The sequence below is a fragment of the Mauremys mutica genome, chromosome 14, assembly GCF_020497125.1.
Source record: "Mauremys mutica isolate MM-2020 ecotype Southern chromosome 14, ASM2049712v1, whole genome shotgun sequence".
NCBI classification, from domain to species: Eukaryota; Metazoa; Chordata; order Testudines; family Geoemydidae; genus Mauremys; species Mauremys mutica.
The window spans coordinates 9,835,297-9,855,796 of NC_059085.1; the positions used below are offsets into that span (position 1 = coordinate 9,835,297).

At 49.8% G+C, this 20,500-nt stretch overlaps 1 pseudogene; it reads right to left on the reverse strand.

The window, feature by feature from the left end:
* Positions 1-17,271: 17,271 nt before the first annotated feature.
* Positions 17,272-18,458, reverse strand: LOC123349514 (annotated as a pseudogene).
* Between the last annotated feature and the right edge of the window lie 2,042 nt (positions 18,459-20,500).

A 20,500-nucleotide genomic window follows, 5' to 3' on the forward strand; every position in this document is an offset into this window, starting at 1 on the left:
CAGGGGCTGGCTGTGGGCAGAGAGTGGCTGCGGGCAGCTGTGCCAGGGGGCAGGGGCTGTGGCAGGGGCTGGCTGTGGCTGGCAGGGGCTGTGGGCAGAGAGTGGCTGTGGCAGGGGCTGGCTGTGGGCGGCTGTGGGCAGAGGGTGGCTGTGGGCGGCTGTGGCAGGAGGCAGGGGCTGCGGCAGGGGCTGGCTGTGGCTGTGCCAGGGGCTGCGGGCAGAGGGTGGCTGCGGGCAGCTGTGCCAGGGGGCAGGGGCTGTGGCAGGGGCTGGCTGTGGGCGGCTGTGGCAGGAGGCAGGGGCTGCGGCAGGTGACTGTGCCAGGGGCTGTGGGCAGGAGATGCAGACACTCACACGTGGGGAGCAGCTGGGAGCAGCCGGACGCAGCCGGGGACTCACCAGGCAGCAGCAGGAGCCCCAGGGCCAGAGGTCCGAGGAGCAGCAGCAGCAACCGGGCCAGGAGGCAGCCCACATGGCTCCCGCAGCACAGCGCAGCCCCCCCGGGCGGCCGGGAGGAGGAATTACACCCTTCTCAGCCAGAGCCCATCAAAGCTTCCCTTGCAGGGAAGCCTGTTAACAAGCGGTTCTAAAACCGCTTCTAAATTTAACAACCGGTTCGAGCGAACCGGTGCGAACCAGCTCCAGCTCACCCCTGCCTTAAACTATCCAATATAAAAAAAATTGTTTGACAAGCGTGTGGTTCTAATCCAAAAACCCAATTAACCTGTGGTAATGTGTATCCAGGCAGGACTACGCCACTGTGACCGGGGTCCCAGTGGGGAGCCAGCTGTGGTCACTCAGTTAGAGTGAACTGCAAAGAATGGGGCAGCCTCATCCCCAGCCGTAGCCGCGGTTTCAGCCCCCAACTCCCAGCCCTGCTCCTGGCTGCCGCCCCGGCCACAGCCATGACTCTGCTCCCAGACACGGCCCCAGACGCAGCTCCGACCCCAGCCTCAGCTCCCAGCCCCAACTGCAGCTCGGCTCTCCGCTCCCAGCTGTGGCTCCCAACCACGGTTCCTGGAGAGGGCCCAGACACGTTCCGTTACGGGGGAGGGGAGTGCAATGGGAAATGTTTGGGGACCCGCCTTAGGGCACTGGCAGGGGAAGTGGGATGGGAACCCAGGAGTTAGCTGCCAAAGGGGGCTGGGCCAAGGTGCAATCGTTCCCAATGGGGCTACTCAGCACGAGCAGGGGGGCAGAATCTAGGGCATTCGTAAAACAGCTTCTTTACCAGCTTTGCTGACACGGTGGCCAACATCTTTACTGATTTGTTCTCATAGATGTCAGTGGAGTTCTGCCAGCCGTGAATTCAGATCGGTCCATTGTTTTCTAAACTATGACCTGGTCTGTGCTAGAAAAGCTTCGCTATTCTAACTACACCGGCAAACCCTCCTCGAGCAGACACAGCTCAGAGCAGGGGAACGGTGCTCTTGCTAGGACGCGTCCACCAGCTCCTTCAGCACAATAAGCTACCCTGGCCACAGCACTTTCCGGCTGGTAGAGCATCTACACTGGGGCTTTTGCTGATGCAGAACATCATAAAAATCACACCTCTCAGTGACAGTGCTGTGCCGGCAGGAGTTTCTAGTGCACACCTGGCATAAGAAGAAAATGCTGTAAATTGATTTTCAATGATGATGCTCAGATCAAAACCAATAACACAGTCGTTACCTCTCTACGCCCTTTAATTCCACAGAAAGATTTGTTACAGTTCATCCCTCCTTCCGCCGAAACACTCGCTTCTCTCAAAGAGTCAAACCCCACAAACTCACCCATCCACGGAGACAGGAGAAGTGGCCAAAGCAGAGAGAGCCTTTCCAGCTGGGCTCTCATGGTCCTTAGAGAAACTTTCCCTGCCAGGGACCCTAATTGAGGAGGTGTCAGATCTGCTGCTAAAACAGCAGGTGCTCTTAGTTCTTGCAGCTCATTGGCTGAGGTAACCCCAGAGCCATTGCTGCACTCTCTCTCCCCATCTCCTTTCCTCACTGCCCCTTACGAACGCTCCTCTGCTCAACGGTATTTTTATCTGCTGATTCTTTGTTCCACGTATGAGTTTGCTGCCGGTATCCCCTGCCCAGTTCCCTATTCTGTAACACTGAATGTTCTCAGATCACACAGATCATATCTGTAAAACTCTACACTGACCCGGCCTTCTCAAAGTTTGAAAGTATCAGACCAGAATGTCCATGGCCCTGAATCTCCCTCTTCAAGGTCTGAGTCGTTTCTATTCCAGTTGTATCCTCTCGGAGGGGGCGTGGATCGGGGTCCAGAATAACAAATATACCATGTAAAATACAGGGGTCGTTCCCAAAGAGTGGTGCAGTGGGGTTGTGGTACAAAGAGTGAGTAAAATGGAGGGGCTGTTTTAACTTTGCTTTGGAAAATCTCATCAGGTTCTATTCCCCTCTGCAAAACTAAACCCAAACCCAGCCATGGGTCACACCTGAGTCCTGTTTTATCTGAGCCCCCACAGATCATGAAGGGTTTGGCTGGGCAGTTCTGCTGTTGGCCCATCAGTCCCTCATACTGACATGCTGCTTGCATATGGAAGGCCTTGGTAGCTGCAATATTAAATCCACGATTAAGAATGAAAATCCCCGATGCCTGATACATGCTGCCACATCCAGGCGATGGCAGACCCAGGTGCACAGATGTGATGTCCCTTCATACAAAATGATGCAACTTAATTCTGCACAGGAAATGACACACACCTGGCGATCTAAGTTTAAAAAGAAGAGTGTGTTTTACTTAACCAGAAGAGCAGTGCAGCGTCCATTGGTAATAAGCAATGCCCCAGTGGAGGGTAAGCAAATCAAGGAGCCACACCTGTGAAGGGAGGAGGAGAGCAGCTGTACCTGGTGTGATAAGGAATGTCCCTGGGTGATCGTGTTTGGGAAGAAGGCAACACCGTGGGCCATACACGTCTAGGTGTGAGCAATGCAACAGGTCTCAGCTGTCACGAGGAGGCAAGGAAGTATGTCACCTGCCAAGAGGAAGGCAATGCAGCTGGGCAAAAGGAAAGCTCACAGTCCTTCAGCCAGACTAAGGCGAGATCTACACTAGTGGCTGTATTCCGTGTCTGGGTGTGTGGTTGTGCAATCACCCCCCATTGTCCCCCCAGAACCAAGTGTCTGCAGGCAAACAGAGAGCGAGGGAGCTAGGCCACCTGAGGGGTGCGGTGTTCCTGCCCCCAGCTGTGGCCTGGCCCCATTCCCATGCCAACTGGCAGCATGGACGAGGGTAAAGAGAGTGCACCAGGTCTCGAGTTTCAATCGTCCTCCAGCTCCCAGTCCCACAATGCACTTTTCTGCCTGGTCCTAACCCAATCTATAAAGGGCCATGTCCCCCATTTTCACCTGTAGACATGAACTGCGCTGAGCACATCAGAACAGCTTTCCACTGTGCTCTTTGATCAGTACAGGTGAACGTGGTTCCTGCTTCAAGAGCAGCCACCTGGTTCACAGGCCACGTGTGGGTGCTCCTGATCAGTGTGTGGCTGACTGCCCAGAGCAGCAGGAACATTCACCTGTATCAGGAATCTCCAGGGAGGCTGGAGCAGGTGGACATTGAGCGTGCTGTGGAACACATCAAACACGAGGCTCCTGCAGCAGAGAGCAAAAGGCTCCAGCAGTTGCTGCAGGAGAGCTCGTCATCATCCACGCCTCTTCTATGACGAGCTGGACCGGGTGCTATCAAGAGCTCCCAGTCCAGAGCTCACGACCCCTTCCTCAGCCCTGTGGCCTCATTGGCTGACAGGATGCTGATGGGGGCCAGGGCGAGGAGGCTGCAGGAACTGCAGAGGATGCTCCAGAAGAGCCCGAGGAGGAGGAACATGTGATTCTGCACCGCTACCCAGAGAAGGTGATTGAGGAAGCCCCTTCACCCCCCCACAACAAGCTCAAGGAGAACCTAGAACTGGTAAGTTTCAGTGGGACCCCCCCCTCACTCCCACCCCAATATCCCTCTCACTCTGATGCTACATTCCTGGTTGAAAACCCAACTCCACTTCAGTCCTTAAATGGCCCCTGAGCAAGACACGGCTAGAGATCAGTGATGTTATTGATTTCCAATCAACCATTATTACACGTTTGGCAGAAGCTATCAAACAGATTATTAATGAACAATCCCAGTCCTGGGGCTGCACAGACTGGGCGAAGGGAGGGGGCGGGGTTAGAGTTCCCGTTGAGGGTGGGACTCGTTGTAGAAAACGTACAGTTGTTTGTCTAATCGCTGTTTCCTTTCACCTTTCATTTTCGGTGCTTCTCTTCTCCCCCCAATCTTACCATCCACTTACAAAGAGGAGCTGCACAGAACAGGGCTGGAGTCTGGGGGTTCGGTGCAGGGAGGGGAAGGGGACACTAGTTATCTGAGAAAAAGTTAGTCCCAGCTGACCTCTCTCCCCTGGAAGATTTCAAAATTCTCCTACCCCTGTCCCTGGGGTCTGGCTTCTCCCCGCACTGAGCCATGCTGCACAAGCTCAGAAATGAGGGTGCGTAAGGTTTTTTTTTCGTTTTTTGTGGGGGGGATCCAAGAAGTTGGCGGGCAGAAAGGGAGAATCCACAGGACCTGGACACCAAATGATTTCGGGGACAACTAATGAGATAAAAGGGACAGGAATGAGGTCAAAGGCTCAAACGAAGGGCACCAGAGGCAAGACTGCTGGAGCTAGAGGAGGGCACATGTTGCTCCTGGCTGGCAAAGGGCACTGCAGCACCCAGACAGCTCAGTGCTGGCAGGGACTCGGGGAGCGAGAAAGGGCTCCTGGCTGGCTGCTGGGCCTGGACTTAGATGAGCTCTGAGGTGAGGGTGAAGCTTTGACAAAGTCTGGGGCCATGGGAAAGTGCCCAGGGAATTGAAATCCATGTAGTTAAAGGGACAGGGTGGCACGTGGCTGCTCTTCTTAAGATCCCTGGACTGGAACTGAGAGTCGTGGGTGGGCCTGGGTCTCCCCTCCTCCTCCAATAGGCCACTGAGGAACTGCCTTTCAATCAGACAGCGAGAAACCCCCAGAAGGGGAACTGAGCTACTTTGTGGCCCAGCTGTGGTCAGAGTAGACCAAGAGCGCGAAACCTTTGCCTCCAGGGAGGAAGCCTTGGGGTCCAGCCTGATACCAGGGCTGGGACTATTTAAAGATCGCAGACACACCCAACCAGAAGGTGGGTGCCACGCCGTTATGCTCCGATGAACCTCTTCATGGAGCAGAAGGCTCACCATAGGGAAGGGGGCATTCCCTAATGGAGAGACTCATAGAACGGCTGAAACAAGTTTGGGGTCCATCTGCTACCGTGGCCACTGCACCTGTCTGAACCACCCCCTACTTTGGCCAATGCCCCAAAGGACCCAATCCCACACAGAGTGACCGGGAGGGTCTGCAGGACTCCCAGGACCACACCCTCCACTGGCACCCAAAACCCCTCACAGGGGGACCTTCATGAGCATCCATAAGGGGACCAACAAGCCTGTAGGAGTCCTGGAACCTCACCAGGTGTCTGCCCCACAAACCGCATGCAGGAGACATCCCCATCTGTCTCCAAGATCAATTATTCCCCCGTTGTCATGGGGAGGGTAAGGAGGCAGAAACAGAGACATTAACATTTGGCTGTTGTTCATGGATTCAGTCCCATTATGTTTTGTTGGTTTCCATCTCTTTCTGAAAATATTTTCTTTACGTGTTCCACGTAGTCCTTTTATTCAATGTTATCATTTCCTTGACCTGAGTGAGGTCCCTCCTTCCTAGCCATGATGAACATAAGATGTTTTCAGGCTCAGGATTGGGGCCCAGAATCCACAGCACGTGCACTGGAATGGTGTAACGAGTTTGACACGAGTCTCATGAAAATTATTGTTTTCCTTACAGCCCCGGCTTCTGGAGTCAAGAGGATCAGTGTTGAGTTCAGCCTTCATTCTTAAAGAAAAAATAAGTTTCTGGCCCTCATGTGACCCTAGTGTACCCCAAAATTACTAACTTTTACATAATCTCATAGTTTTAAAGCCCATCTCATGAGTTTTGGTGAGCAGGACTCATGATTGTTGAATATTTGGGGTTGGCAATACTGTATCTTACTGCAAATGCTTTTCTGTCTGTCCCACACCCACTTTCCCTCTCCACATGGATTACAAAAGAGCCAAAGTCCCAAGAATGGGGAAAGTGCAGCTAGTGTGACGTGCTTACAGACCCCATCGTTATCTCCAAATGTAGCGGAACTCACAACACAGACAATGGGTAGAGAAATCTCTTTGCAGCTTGGTTGATGTGCAGAAAAATGAAATGAAATTCAAGTACCAATACAGGCAGCTGCCACCACCCTGTGATTAAAAGACCCTTCCTAGCCCCACTTCCTAACCTTGACCAGTTTCAGACTTAGTAGTAACTAGTGCTCCGTAATAGCCACTAAGCGCAGTTAGCACTGCCGACAAAGAACAGTTAGAAAAAATGGGTGCATGTCCCCACCCCCTCTTCCCCGAAAGCAAATGGTGCTAAGGTGATTAAGAGTGACTGAGTACTGCTGATAAGAAGTGTGAACAGCTAAGAAAAAAGAATCGCACAATGATTGTACTACAACTCAGCCGCCATCCTCCACAGCCTAAAAAGGTGTTAACTCAGTGGAGTTGCCCTGTTAAAACTGTCTTTAATGTGTGAATTGTCACAGGAATGAACACGCTCCCAAAGCTCTGTAGCCCCCAGGTATGGGCCAATGTTCCCTCGGGAGCTCCTCCAGCAGCTGGACAGGGTGTGACGGTGTCCCCTTGGCACAGACAAATGTCATCCAATCCTGTCTGTGTTCTGTGCACATCCAAACTTCTTGCTGAATGACCCGCCCTGGGAGTGAGTTACCAGTGACCCAGGGCTGCGGCAGAAGGAGGGTGCAGGTGGTGGTGGGGAGAGCCCAGGGCTGGGAGGGCAGGAGGTGTGTGTGGGGGGCAATGGTGACGGGGATGGAGGGATCCCAGAGCTGGGGCAGCAGGGGGTGTGTGCGGGGGGAAGAGACCAGGGCTGGGGCAGCAGGGGGATGCAGCGAGGAGCCCAGGGCTGGGTTGGGGGCAGCCAAAATTTTTTTTGCTTGGGGCGGCAAAAAACCTAGAACCAGCCCTGCTGAAAGCAGAATCATCAATATACCGAGAGGCATTTCCATCCCGCTCAAAGTTGGGAAATACTGGAAATCTTCTTATGAGAGAGCCTGTCATGGTGAAACTGACTGTTCAATAGGGGTGAGAAGAGCTTCTGAACCGGGAGCTGCTTCTCTGAACCTCTGAATCCTTTGTGATTCACCCATCGCCAAGCCGCTCAGAGAATTCTGGTGGGCAGCAATGCTGTCTGCTGAGCGAGGGACATCAGGGAAAGGGGAGGGTGGCAAGTACTTGGATGACAAACAAACAAACAAAAGATGGTCAGGATCTGGAAAGTCACCAGGAATCACTGACTTCTCACTGGAAATCTCTCCATAGCTTTGCCTTCTCCTTCTGTTTGCCAGCAACTCCTGTCCCATCAAAATCACCCCATGCAAAGTATTGGCCTTAGCTCTTCCTTTCCTCATCCTTATTCTTCCCTAGGAAATACAGTGAAGATCTTAGAGGACAATGCTGCTATTTACCATGGATGGTCACTCTGGTTCCATTGCCACCGCCATTTTTACCAAAGTCACATCTGTAAATGGCTGTTGACTGGGGAAGTATTAAAATAAACATCTCCCCCTCCAGTATTTTGTGTTCTTTTCCCAGCCTGGCCATTTAACATCCCCTGCTTCTCAGAGGTTAAAATGATGCTTTCACTTAGTTCCACTCATAGCTTTATGATGACTGGCAAGACTTCTGTTCCTGGCCAGGGACCAGGAAACCATCCCACCACCTTTACATTTGGCTATAAAGGCTCTAAAATGGAAACGGGGCGGAGGGGAAGTGGGCATGCGGCGCGCTCAGGGGTGGAGGTGGAGGCAGAGCGGAGGCGGAGGTGAGCTGGGGTGGGGGGGGTGCGGGTCAGGGGCCTGACGGCGGGAGCACCCATGGAGTTGGCGCCTATGGTGGGCCCGACATGTTGGTTGAGGCCTCTAAGCACCATTGCGAAGCAAACACTAAATAATAACCCAGCATTTCCCAAACTGTGTTCCGCGGGACACTGGTGCTCCACACGATGGGAACAGGTGTTCTGTGAAAGAATCGTAATTTAGAAAAAGGGTCTTTAAATTTCATTTTGGCTCTTGCTCTTGATTTTTGTACTACTTTATATGTGCTTTCCAGTTAGAAATTGTTAGTTCAAGTTATTTTAAATGTGTATTTTTGCTTTGTTTTATAAAATAAAATATAAAAGGTCTCACAGGCTTAGGCAATTAGAAACCTCCCCTCACACCCCATCTCAAAACAGCAAAGAGTCTTGTGGCACCTTATAGACTAACAGATGTTTTGGAGCATGAGCTTTCGTGGGTGAATACCCACTTCGTCAGCTGCATGGTGGGGTGCATCCGACGAAGTGGGTATTCACCTACGAAAGCTCATGCTCCAAAACATCTGTTAGTCTATAAGGTGCCACAAGACTCATTGCTGCTTTTACAGATCCAGACTAATACGGCTCCCCCTCTTATACTTGACATCTGAAAATAGTTTTTGAATATCTGGGGCTTGACCCTGCATTTCTTGTGCAGCCAAAACCCCCACAGAAATCAGTGAAATGCAGGATCAGGACCATTGTACATACCCAGAATGTCCCCCAGTTTTGCCCACAGCTCTGCCCTTTACGCTTTGTGCTGCTCCATCTCCCCCAGCACCACCTGGAACCAGGCCGGTGTCCTGAACTCCCCCGGAGGGTTTTGTAGAACAGAGAAGGAAATGCTGGTATTTACCATCAATGGTCCCTTGGGTTCCAGTCCCAGGAGATGTCCCATCCCTATTCCCAACCCCACATACGTATGTTCCAGAATCAGTGACATTGGGTTTCCTTCACAGTGAGGGAAAGAGACCTCTTTTCTGGATCCATTGGTAATATGATTTGATCTGTTCCATTGGACACCTTTCTGTTACATTGATTCTGGTTTTCTACGATTCAGCCAACCACTTGATTGCAGGGCCGGTGCAAGGATGTTTCACGGCCTAGGCGAAACTTCCACCTTGTGCCCTCCTCCGTCCCCGATCCCACACCCTGAGGCGCCTTCCTCCCCCACCGCGGCAGCTCCCCCCTCCGCCCTGAGGTGCCCCCCCGACCTGAGGCACCCCCCGCGCCCCAGCTCACCTCTGCTCCACCTTCACTTCTCCCGCCTCCCAGGTTTGCGGCACCTAAGCTGATATGGTGTTTGTCTAACCTGCTCTTAAAAACCTCCTGTGACGGAGATTCCACAACCTCCCTAGGCAATTTATTCCAGTGCTTAACTGCCCTGGCAGTTGGAAAGTTTTCCTAATGTCCAACTTAAACCTCCCTTGCTGTAATTTAAGCCCATTGCTTCTTGTCCTATTCTCAGAGATAGAAGAACAATTTTTCTCCCTCTTCCTTGTAACAACCTTTTATGTGCTTGAAAACTGTTATCATGTCCCCCCTCAGTCTTCTCTTCTCCAGATTAAACAAACCCTTTTTTTTTCAATTTCCCCTCATAGATCATGTTTTCTAGACCTTGAATCATTTTTGTTGCTCTTCTCTGAACTTGCTCCAGTTTGTCCACATCTTTCCTGAAATGTGGTGCCCAGAACTGGACATAATACTTCAGTTGAGGCCTAATCAGCGTGGTGAAGAGCGGAAGAATTACTTCTTGTGTCTTGCTTACAACACTCCTGCTAACACACCCCAGAATGATGATTGCTTTTTTTGCAACAGTGTTACAATGTTGACTCATATTTAACTTGTGGTCCACTATGACCCCCCAGATCCCTTTCTGCAGTGCTCCTTCTTAGGCAGTCATTTTCTATGTGTGCAACTGATTGTTCCTTCCTAAGTGGAGTACTTTGCATTTGTCCTTATTGAATTTCATCCTATTTACTTCAGATCATTTCCCCAGTTTGTCCAGACCATTTTGAATTTTAATCCTATCCTCCAAAGCACTTGCAACCCCTCCCACCTTGGTATCATCCGCAAACTTAATAAAAGTGTACTCTCTATGCCATTATAGAAAACATTGATTAAGTTATTGAACAGAACTCGACCCAGAACTGATCCATGCAGGACCCCACTCGTTATGCCCTTCTAGCATGACTGTGAACCACCGATAACTACTCTCTGGGAATGATGTTCCAACCAGTTATGCACCCACCTTAAAATAGCTCCATCTAGGTTGTATTTCTCTGGTTTGTTTATGAGAAGGTCATGTGAGACAATATCAAAAGCCTTACTAAAGTCCAGTTATACCACATCTACTGCTTCTCCCCTATTCCCAAGTCTCGGTAACCCATCAAAGAAAGCTATTAGGTTGGTTTAACATGATTTGTTCTTGACTAATCCACGCTGACTTTTACTTATCACCTTATTATCTTCTAGATGTTTGCAAATTGATTGCTTAATTATTTGCTCCATTATCTTTCTGGGTACTGAAGTTAAGCTGATTGGCCTGTAATTCCCCAAGTTGTCCTTATTCCCCTTTTTATAGATGGGCACTAGATTTGCTCTTTTCCAGTCCTCTGGAATCTCTCCCCTCTTCCATGACTTCCCCAAGATAATTGCTAATGGCTCAGATAGCTCCTCAGTCAGCTCCTTGAATATTCTAGGATGTATTTAATCAGGCCCTGGTGACATGAAGGCATCTAACTTATCTAAGTAATTTTTGACTTGTTTTTTCCCTATTTTAGCCTCAGATTCTACCTAATTTTCACGAGCATTCACCTTGTGAGACGTCCAATCACTACTAATCTTTTTGGTGAAAACTGAAACCAAAAAGTCGTTTAGCACTTCTGCCGTTTCCACACTTTCTGTTACTGTTTTTCCCCTCTCATTGAGTAACGGGCCTATCCTGTCCTTGGTCATCTTCTTGCTTCTAATGTGATTTAGCTCAAAGAAGTTCAAGACTTGATGCAATAATTACTAAGTGAAATTCTATGACTTGTGTTCTGCAGGAGGTCAGTGTAGATGTTCATAATGATCCCTCCCTGGCCTTAAAATCTATGAAAGCCTGAAACACAGGACATTATTCTGCTGCACCTTGTGCAGTCAGTTATACTGTCCAACGTGTGTGGCCTGGTCTACGCTTGGGGGGGGGGGTCAACCTAAGTTACACACCTTCAGCTACGAGAAAAGCGTAGCTGAAGTCCGACGTATCTTAGGTCGACTTACCTCACATCCTTATGGCGTGGGGTCGACTGCCGCCACTCCCCCATCGACTCCACTTCTGCCTCTCACCGCAGGGGAGTACAGGAGTTGACGGCAGAGCAATCGGGGATCGATTTATTGCGTCTACACTAGATGCGATAAATCGATCCCTGATCGATCACTACCCGTCATGTAAAATTCAGCAATTCTGCTTTGTTTCCTTTTCACAGGTGCAAGTGATGACACACGATGCAGGCTTGAGGGGAAGAGGGAGGGAGGGATGGTCAGGCACACGGTCCTTAAGAGAGACCATCAATTTTCACTAGTAGGTTAGATTCAAGGATCTTTTGTCCTTCCATTACCAACTTCTGCTTCTACATGGAATTAGATGTCCAGTCCACTAAGAGAATACAAGTCATATCCAAAATATCTAGAGATGAGAGTTTACTTGCCATCCCCGTATTCTCGAGAGATTCACTGCACAACTGTCCTCATGCTCTGCAGATTCAGCTGTCCAGTCTTCCCTCTGAACCAGAGATATAGACTGTTTGTTTACTCAAAGAATCAACATGGAGACAGTCCTGTCCCAACACCATTGTCTCCCTGACAAGCTGGTTAATCTAAGGGTATGGCTACACTTGCAAATTTGCAGCGCTGCAGCAGGGTGTGAAAAAACACCCTCTCCAGCGCTGCAAATTGCGGCGCTACAAAGCGCCAGTGTAGTCAAAGCCCCAGCGCTGGGAGCTTGGAGGTGGAGTACGGACAGCGCTGGGAGAGCTCTCTCCCAGCGCTGGTGCTTTGACTACACTTAGCGCTTCAAAGCGCTGCCGTGGGAGCGCTGCCGCGGCAGCGCTTTGAAGTGCTAATGTAGCCATAGCCTTAGGCTTTGGCTACACTTGCATTTCAAAGTGCTGCCGCGGCAGCGCTGCCGCGGCAGCGCTTTGAAGCGCTAAGTGTAATCAAAGCGCCAGCGCTGTCCGTACTCCACTTCCCTGTGGGGAATAACGGACAGCTGGGGCTTTGACTACACTGGCGCTTTGTAGCGCCGCAATTTGCAGCGCTGCAGAGGGTGTGTTTTCACACCCTGCTGCAGCGCTGCAAATTTGTAAGTGTAGCCAAGCCCTTAGATACGGTGTTTAAACATCCTAACAGTTTTTTTTCCATCTGAAATCTCCTCAAAGCTACCCACAGTGGATTTTTTCAAAGCAAATTCAGTGGATTCATTGTCATTTGAAAGACTTTGGCCACTAGGCACCAACACACTTTCCTCAGAAGAGAGACTGTTTACTATTAACAATGGCCCATTAAGAGTCAATGGAAACAATTGCTTTTCACCCCACTAGGCAGAGCTACTGACTTTTTACAGACTTCAAAGACTTCTTCTGTCTGCTCTACAAACAGAAAAGAGCTGGAGAAACAGTCCCCTCAAATAGACGAACAGCTTGGGATAGCCTTTCCCTTGTCTCAGCACACATGGCTGTTCACGGACCATTGCTTGGAGATTGAGGTAGCTCCCTTCATAGGCAAGTCATTACCCTTAACATACACAGGAAGATTTCCTTCAATGTCACAATTCTCCACACTGGTAACAGGTAAGGTGTAGGGATACTCACATTCCACTAACCTGGTCTTCCCAGACTGTCCAGTTAGACAGAGTCCCAACTGGAACCTTTAGGCCCAACTGGGAGGCAAATTGATAATAGTCAGAGCAGGGACACCTACAGTTAAGGATGCCGAAAGGTTTCTATTCTAACCCTGGATTTCAGTTGCTCAGAATTTTCCAACATTTTTGCTTATTGAGCTATTGCTTATCTGTGCAAAGGTGAATTTTTGGGGAAAGATTAAGCCAAAATTAAGTTTTGATGAGGAGAAATGTGAAGAAACACACTTTTCCCAGGAGCAAACAAAACTTCAGTGCAAGGTTTCCTTTAAAACCTCTGCAGCCAAAACACTTGGGGATAAACTGCTGAAATTTACAAGGGAACAGTTTTAACAGGGGAGAAATGTCTGTGAGGACTGGGTTGGATTCAGCTGGATTTAGTGACCTGTGACGTTCACAGTGCAGCCATGCACCCCGGTTTTTACTGCCAGCATTTATAAACCAATATTTAGTGTGTGTATGGCCAACGTGACTGTGCTCCCTAAGCTCCTGGCTCACTCTGTGCCGCTGTCTCAGCTGTGCACTGAATGAGGCGCTCTAACAGGGTCAGGGCATGTCACGCGCGATGCTCTGGAACTACTCCATATGAGGCCAGTCAGGACCCTGGGGGAGCCTCCCCTCTCTGAGCATATTGTCACCAGGGCAAGAAGCTTCCACAGCTTCGACCTTCCTGGGTCTGACCTCAGAGCATTCCGCATCCCCTTCCTCACCGTGCGCTTCCTGCAGCGAATCTGCCTGGGCAGGGCTCCTGGGGAAGCCAAAGGGCCCTGCACCCCAGCTCTGCTCTCAGCCAGCCATTAAAACGGAAGGTTTATTAGTCGACAGGAACACAGCGTAGAACAGAACTTGTTAGCACAGAAAACAGTGACTTTCAGCCAAGTCCATCTTGGGGAGTCCTGGGCCAGATGCCCTGGACTCCCCTTCTTCCAGCCCCCCCAAGCAGACTGACAGCTTCCAGCAGCCTGACCTCAGACTCCCCCGTTGCTTCTCCTCCTTGTCTTTGTCTCGCTTCCCAGGCAAAATGTCACCTGGTCGTCACCTGGTTGCACCCCCTCCTGGGTTTAAGGTTATGAAGGGGACCGGCCATAACATATGTACAGGCAGCTGGAGCAGCCTCACCTGCCCCAGAGGATCTCATTCAAAGCCACACACCCCTTTTCCCACCACCGTGGTATTGGTGCAGCACACAGGGAAAAGGAGGCACACACAGTATTCATGCAAAACAGTAAAACTCACATAGGCTTAACAGTAAGACTCACATAGGCTCACATAGAATCATAGAAGATTAGGCTTGGAAGAGACCTCAGGAGGTCATCTAATCCAACCCCCTGCTCAAAGCAGGACCAACACCAACTAAATCATCCCAGCCAGGGCTTTGTCAAGCTGGGCCTTAAAAACCTCTAAGGACGGAGATTCCACCACCTCCCTAGTTAACGCATTCCAGTGCTTCACCACCCCCCTAGTGAAATAGTGTTTCCTAATATCCAACCTAGACCTCCCCCACTGCAACTTGAGACCATTGCTTCTTGTTCTGTCATCTGCTACCACTGAGACCAGCTGAGCTCCATCCTCTTTGGAACCCCCCTTCGTTGGACTCTCTCCAATTTGTCCTCATCCCTTCTGTAGTAGGGGGACCAAAACTGGACACAGTACTCCAGTGCCAAATAGAGGGGAATAATCACTTCCCTCAATCTGCTGGCAGTGCTCCTATTAATACAGCCCAATATGCCATTGGCCTTCTTGGCAACAAGGGCACACAGCTGACTCATATCCAGATTCTCATCCACTGTAATCCTCAGGTTGTTTTCTGCAGAACTGCTGTTTAATCAGTTGGTTCCCAGCCTGTAGCAGTGAATGGGATTCTTCCTTCCTAAGTGCAGGACTCTGCACTTGTCCTTGTTGAACCTCATTGGATTATTTTTGGCCCAATCCTCCAATTTGCCGAGGTCACTCTGGACCCTATCCCTATTCTCCAGTGCATCTACCTCTCCCCCCAGCTTAACGTCATCTGTGAACTTGCTGAGGGTGCAATTCATCCCATCATCCAGAAAATTAATAAAGGTGTTGAACAAAACCAGTTCCAGGGCCGGAGTGAAAAAAATCAAGGAACCAGCCTCTTATCAGAATAGTAAGTTTTAGAAAGGAATAAATAAGTTTATGTTTATTTTCTTTTGTTACTTGTCTTTGTGCAATTAGGGGAGTAATCAAATGTGGGTATTCTTATGTGTACTAAGGTTTTTGCCCAGGGGAACATCCTGTGTTTTAAATCTATTGTCTGTGAGATCAGCTTGTATGCTGTCTCTCAGAGGTTTTTTTCTTTTACCTTTCTTTTCTTTAATTAAAAGCCTTCTTTTTAAGAACCTGATTGATGTTTTCCCTGTTTTTTAGATCCAAGGGAATTGGATCTGGACTCACCAGGGATTGGTGGGGGGAACAAGGGAGGGGGAAGGAGTAATTCTTCCTTGTTTTTGAGATCCAAGGGAATTGAATCTGGACTCACCAGGGACTTGGTGGAGGAGTCTCTCAAGGCTACCCAGGGAGGGGAAGGTTTTGGGGGGGAAGACAGAGTTTTCCAGATAACTCAGAAATCTGGATGGTGGCAGCGAGACCAGATCTAAGCTGGTAGTTAAGCTTAGAGGTATTCATGCAGGTCCCCACATCTGTACCCTAAAGTTCAGAGTGGGGGTGAGACCTATGACAAGTGTCCTGCCGCTGAACCCAGGTATCATTCACCGTGCCTCTTACACAATGCACCCTAGAACTTGCAATTGTTTTATATGATCTTTTATTGCATTCTTGGAGTAAAAGTACTGAACTGCCACACCTGAAGGAGCTGCATTGTTAGAAACCTCAAGGGGTGCAATTAATGAATACATTAATCCATGCAAAATATAACATTTAAGCCAAGCTATAGAAAAAGAAGAATTCAACTGTGGACAGATGTAGCTATACAATGTTCAAGAGCCCCATTAGAAGAGGGGCAGTGTGGCTACTTCTGCAGGGGAGACCTGGGTTCTGCTGCTGGACCCGGGGGGTGACCTTAGGTGAGCCACTTCCCCTTTCTTTCTCAGTTACCCCATCTGTAGAATGGGGATAATGATACTAACCTGCTTTGTAAAGAGCTTTGAGAGCTACTGATGGGGAGTACTAGACAAGAGGTAGGTGTTTATTATCATTTAAAGGGTCAGGTTGAACAAGACACATTCAGGGCTCATTTATTCCAATTGCCCACAGTTGAGAGCTCTTCATGATCGGGGCCAAAATGCGTCTTATCAAATGTGATTATTTAGTCAATAAAATATTTGCTCTGTCCTATTAGGGCTCTTTCTATAGACACCCCACTCCTGTGCCAGAGCCCTGCTCCTTTCCCACCTTGACTTGTTTTGCTCTGATGAAATGTTCTGCACCTAGCAAGAGTCTGTCTGTCACCCTGCCAGTCTTTCACAGGTAAGAATGACTCTACTGTCACATTAAAGAAACAAAGTGCATAGAAAGGGCGACTTAATGACAGCACCAAGGAAAATGACAGACTATTGTAGTGTTCCAGGCAGCCACTAGAGGCAGCTCATTCAGTTCCACGAATGAGGTGGGTGGGATAAGACACACGTCCATAACTTCAAAAATGCCAAATCCCCAAGTACACACCTGCCCATGTCCCACTGGGCCCTCTGCTCGCCAGGAGGAACCCTCCTACCAGGTCAAGGGTGCCGCTTTCTCCCCTGGACAATCTGCCTGCCCCATCAATGATGGCTTGTACTTTTAAATCCAAACACTTGGACTATTGTGAGTGTCTGCAGCAGCAGAAGCCCAGGAAACGCAGGGGTTCAGAAGGGCCTTTGCCTTTCTGCTTCGAAATCATCCATCAGATTGTTTGGCTTAAGGCTTTGGACGGCTCCTGTTCTTACTGATACCTTCACAAAGCCCGTGATTCTTGCTGGCCTCACTCTAGAGCAGGGTAGGTTTCAAGCAGTTAGAACATGCTGCGGAGGCCACAGCGATGGGCACGGTCTAGGAAATGCACAGTGCCGCCCCAGCGCACGGGGAAATCTGCTGCAGACCATTCACTACTAGAATTAAGCTTGTCAAGGCTGAGGTCGGTAGTCGCTCCTCGGTCAGTTCCTAGTCCTCTAAGTCAGACTAGTTATGTGTGGCATCTGCTAGTATTGTTTTGACAGCTGCACATCAACGCCAGCCTTAGCATTTGAGTAGGCCTGCACATCAATTTTTGCTAGCCCCAGTTGTAAGGAACTGCTTACCATGCTCACACTGCTATGCACAGGGCTTGCTGATGACGTGAGCGAGGGTTAGCTGGTTACACCCAAAACATATCTGTTCCTGCACAACTCTGCCTCTTCCTACTTATCTGATCTTGGTTTTTATCATGTTTCCACCCTCAGGCCCTCTGCTCTACCCATGCTGCCAGCCTCTGCCTCTGGTTAGCTGGTTCCCACACGCATCTTCGTGCTTTCTTCTGAATCACCCCTTTGCCTAGAGTGCCCTCCCAGAACTGATCTGTGCAGATACAGGGGAATATGGAGTGCAAGTAGAATTTCCTCCTGTTGTATTTTTTGTTCAGGTACCAAGGTATTGGCCACTCTTTGGAATTGTACCAGTAAGTGCATCCTAAGAAGTCATTTCGCCACTCACCAGGTCGCGGGTTTTCGTGGCCTGTTTGTAACAGCCGCAGAGCAACTTCTCTTTCTTTAATAACTAAGTTTATTCTTCCCATAGACTTTTCCACCTTTTCTAATCGTTCCGGACTTGGCATAGGTAAACTTTGTCGCTTTGCTTCTTGCTCTAGAGTTAAAAGCATGTTTTTCTCTTTCAGTAGGACATACCAAAGTTTGTGCAAATCTTCATTACTCTTGTTTCTTAGGTGTTTTGCATGCCACTCATCCCCAGATTTAACTACAGTTTCTCCCCATTTTTTTTGGGTCATCAAAAAACTCCTCCAGTCCTTTCCGTGACAAAGTAGTATGGAGAAACTTACACTGATAGAGGGGCTCTACTTTAGTACTGTTCTTATGGAGCAGGTTCAAGGTTAATCCGGAAAGGCAGGCGCCTGGCGGGGCCTGTAAGACTCCCGAGACCCTCACGGCGCTGAATGTACAATTCTACCCCAAACATTTTGCAAATGGAAGATGATTAGAGTCTGGCACACAAATCTAGGTTTGATTTACATTGGCCAAGTGGCTCATAGTTTTTACTGGTCTGCACTGCAGGTTCCTCCTTCTGTCTGGTATTCATCCTTCTGGAGCCAAAGGCAATTCTTTGGAATCAGAACTGTGTGGAGCTAAGGGTGTTCCTATTTTGCTTTTGGTTGGAAGTGGGCAGAGTAATTCCTGGGGAAAAACATCCCTCCAGGACTATTTCACCTGGAAGCAGGACAGAACAAAAGACTCCAACAGAGCACAGAGCAATCCTAGATGAGACAGAGACAATGGGACCTACTTGTGAAGGTTTAATGAGAGAGAAGAGAGGAAATTAGAAAACTTGGGGGAATGTATTCATTGTCCTACCATGAACCCTTCATTCTAATGGCTATGGGAAGGGGGAGAAAAGGACTCCCACGTATCCCATTCCTCACAAGTACAAGCCAATAGTTATCCAACCCATCCTTAAAATGAACACCCTGTAATTAGCCCAATATCAGACAGTGCATTCCATTCTGGGAGAGTAAGACGTGCATCTGATGAAGTGGGGATTCACCCACGAAAGCTCATGCTCCAATATGTCTGTTAGTCTATAAGGTGCCACAGGACTCTGTGCTGCTTTTACAGATCCAGACTAACACGGCTCCCCCTCTGGTACTTGACCCCATTCTGGGAGAGAGCTCTGTTAAGTCAGCGTCTGACTAGGCTCCAGTCTCCTAGAGTAATAACACCTGGTTCCTACACAGTGTTTTCCATCAGAAGATCTCCAGGTGCTGTGCAAAGGAGCTCAGTGTCCTTATTCCCATTTTTACAGATTCAGCAACTGAAGCACAGGGAGAGGAAGAGGCTGTTGGAGGGCTCTCCCTTCCCCCTCTCCCCGGGTTCCAGCTGTTAGAGCACTTTCCCTTCCCCCTCTCCCTGGGTTCCAGCTGTTAGAGCACTTTCCCTTCACCCTCTCCCCGGGTTCTTATCATGCAGACAGGAAGCAGAAGACCAGAGAGCAGAAGAGCTGGCAACGTGATGTTTATTGGGGTTAGTTCCAAGCAAACATATCCAGAGCTCTACACGCCGGCAGAGTCTGTTCCCCAGTGCTCTGCTCCCAGCTGTGATGCCGCAGAGCGTTCACCCTGCATCCCCCTTCCCGGCTCCGACGCCGCAGAGCGTTTACCCCGCGTCCCCCTTCCCAGCTCTGAGACAACTGCAAACCTTCGAAACCAGTTGGCAGTAAAAAAGGAACCTTGCAACAGACAAGGGATCATCCTGCCTGGGAATAGAAACAAAAGATGTTTTCAGTGTAACACTAAAGGGGAGAGGCCCCCTGAATCCATTCACTGAGGAAACATCTTGCTCAATGGGGGTGTTTTATGAACGTTTGGAGCCTGGTTCCTGCGACACTAGCGAATGCTGCAACAGACTGAATTTAGGGGGCGGGGGGGGGATTATTTTGCCAGCTAGGAAAGGGAACTATTGATAAGTGTGGCCCTAGTCTGCATTTTATGATTTTGTTTTGTATTGTAACCACTGGTTTCAACTGCTCTCTTGTTTCTAGTGGACTCTGTAGTCTCTCTTAAATAAACCTTCTCTTGTTTCACTACAGGTGCTGTGTGGTTCACAGGAGCAATGATTTAAGGTGAAACTGGTAAAGTGGGATATGTTGCTCCTTTGCGGTCAGAGGCTCTGGGCTTTCTGGGAGTAGCAGCATCAGGGGCTGGATATCACAGGGGATTGCTTCAAGGGGACTGGGGTGCACCAGGGAGGCAGACAGGGCCGGCCTAACCCTATGAGAGTGCTTGAGTGGCTGACGGGCTGGGGGTGTTAGGGAGCTGACCCCAGCCACAGCAGCAATGCTCCCTCTGGCTAGAGGGTGACTCACAGTCCTGGGTACCCCAAGAAAATCACAGGCAGCTAAACCCCAGACTTAAGCACAAGGTTCAATTCCTCCATTTGCTTGTGGGGGAGAAAGGATTTGCACAGGGGTCTCCCACCTCCCAGGACGGGTTTCCTAACCACTGGGCTAAGGGACATTCTGATGGAGGAGCCCTCAGTTTCAGCTGTCGTATGCTGGATCAATACCAAATCATTGGAGTAGGGGGATTGGGCCCTGGATTTCCCACCTCCCAGGTCAGTCCCTACCCACCAGGCTTCACAGTCACGCTCTCTCTGGCCCAATGACCCCTCAAGCTGTGACTCGGTGTGGGGGGAGGAACAGAGAAGGGATGCAGTGAGGCTCTGCACGCTGAGAAGGAAGTGCTGCAAGACACAGCCAAGCAGAGGGACGGTTTTAGTCGTCTCCGGTCCAGAGATTGAGCGAGAGGGGAGGAGAGTGGAGGCTGGCAGCTCGCACTGGAGATGGTAGGTCTAGCACCTTCTTCTACCCGGGGACGTGGCTGGCTTCACCTGCGCAGTGTTTAGGGAGGAGTGAGGCAGGCAGAGGAGCTGCTGCTCACAAGGGAGAGCTACGAGCTGGCT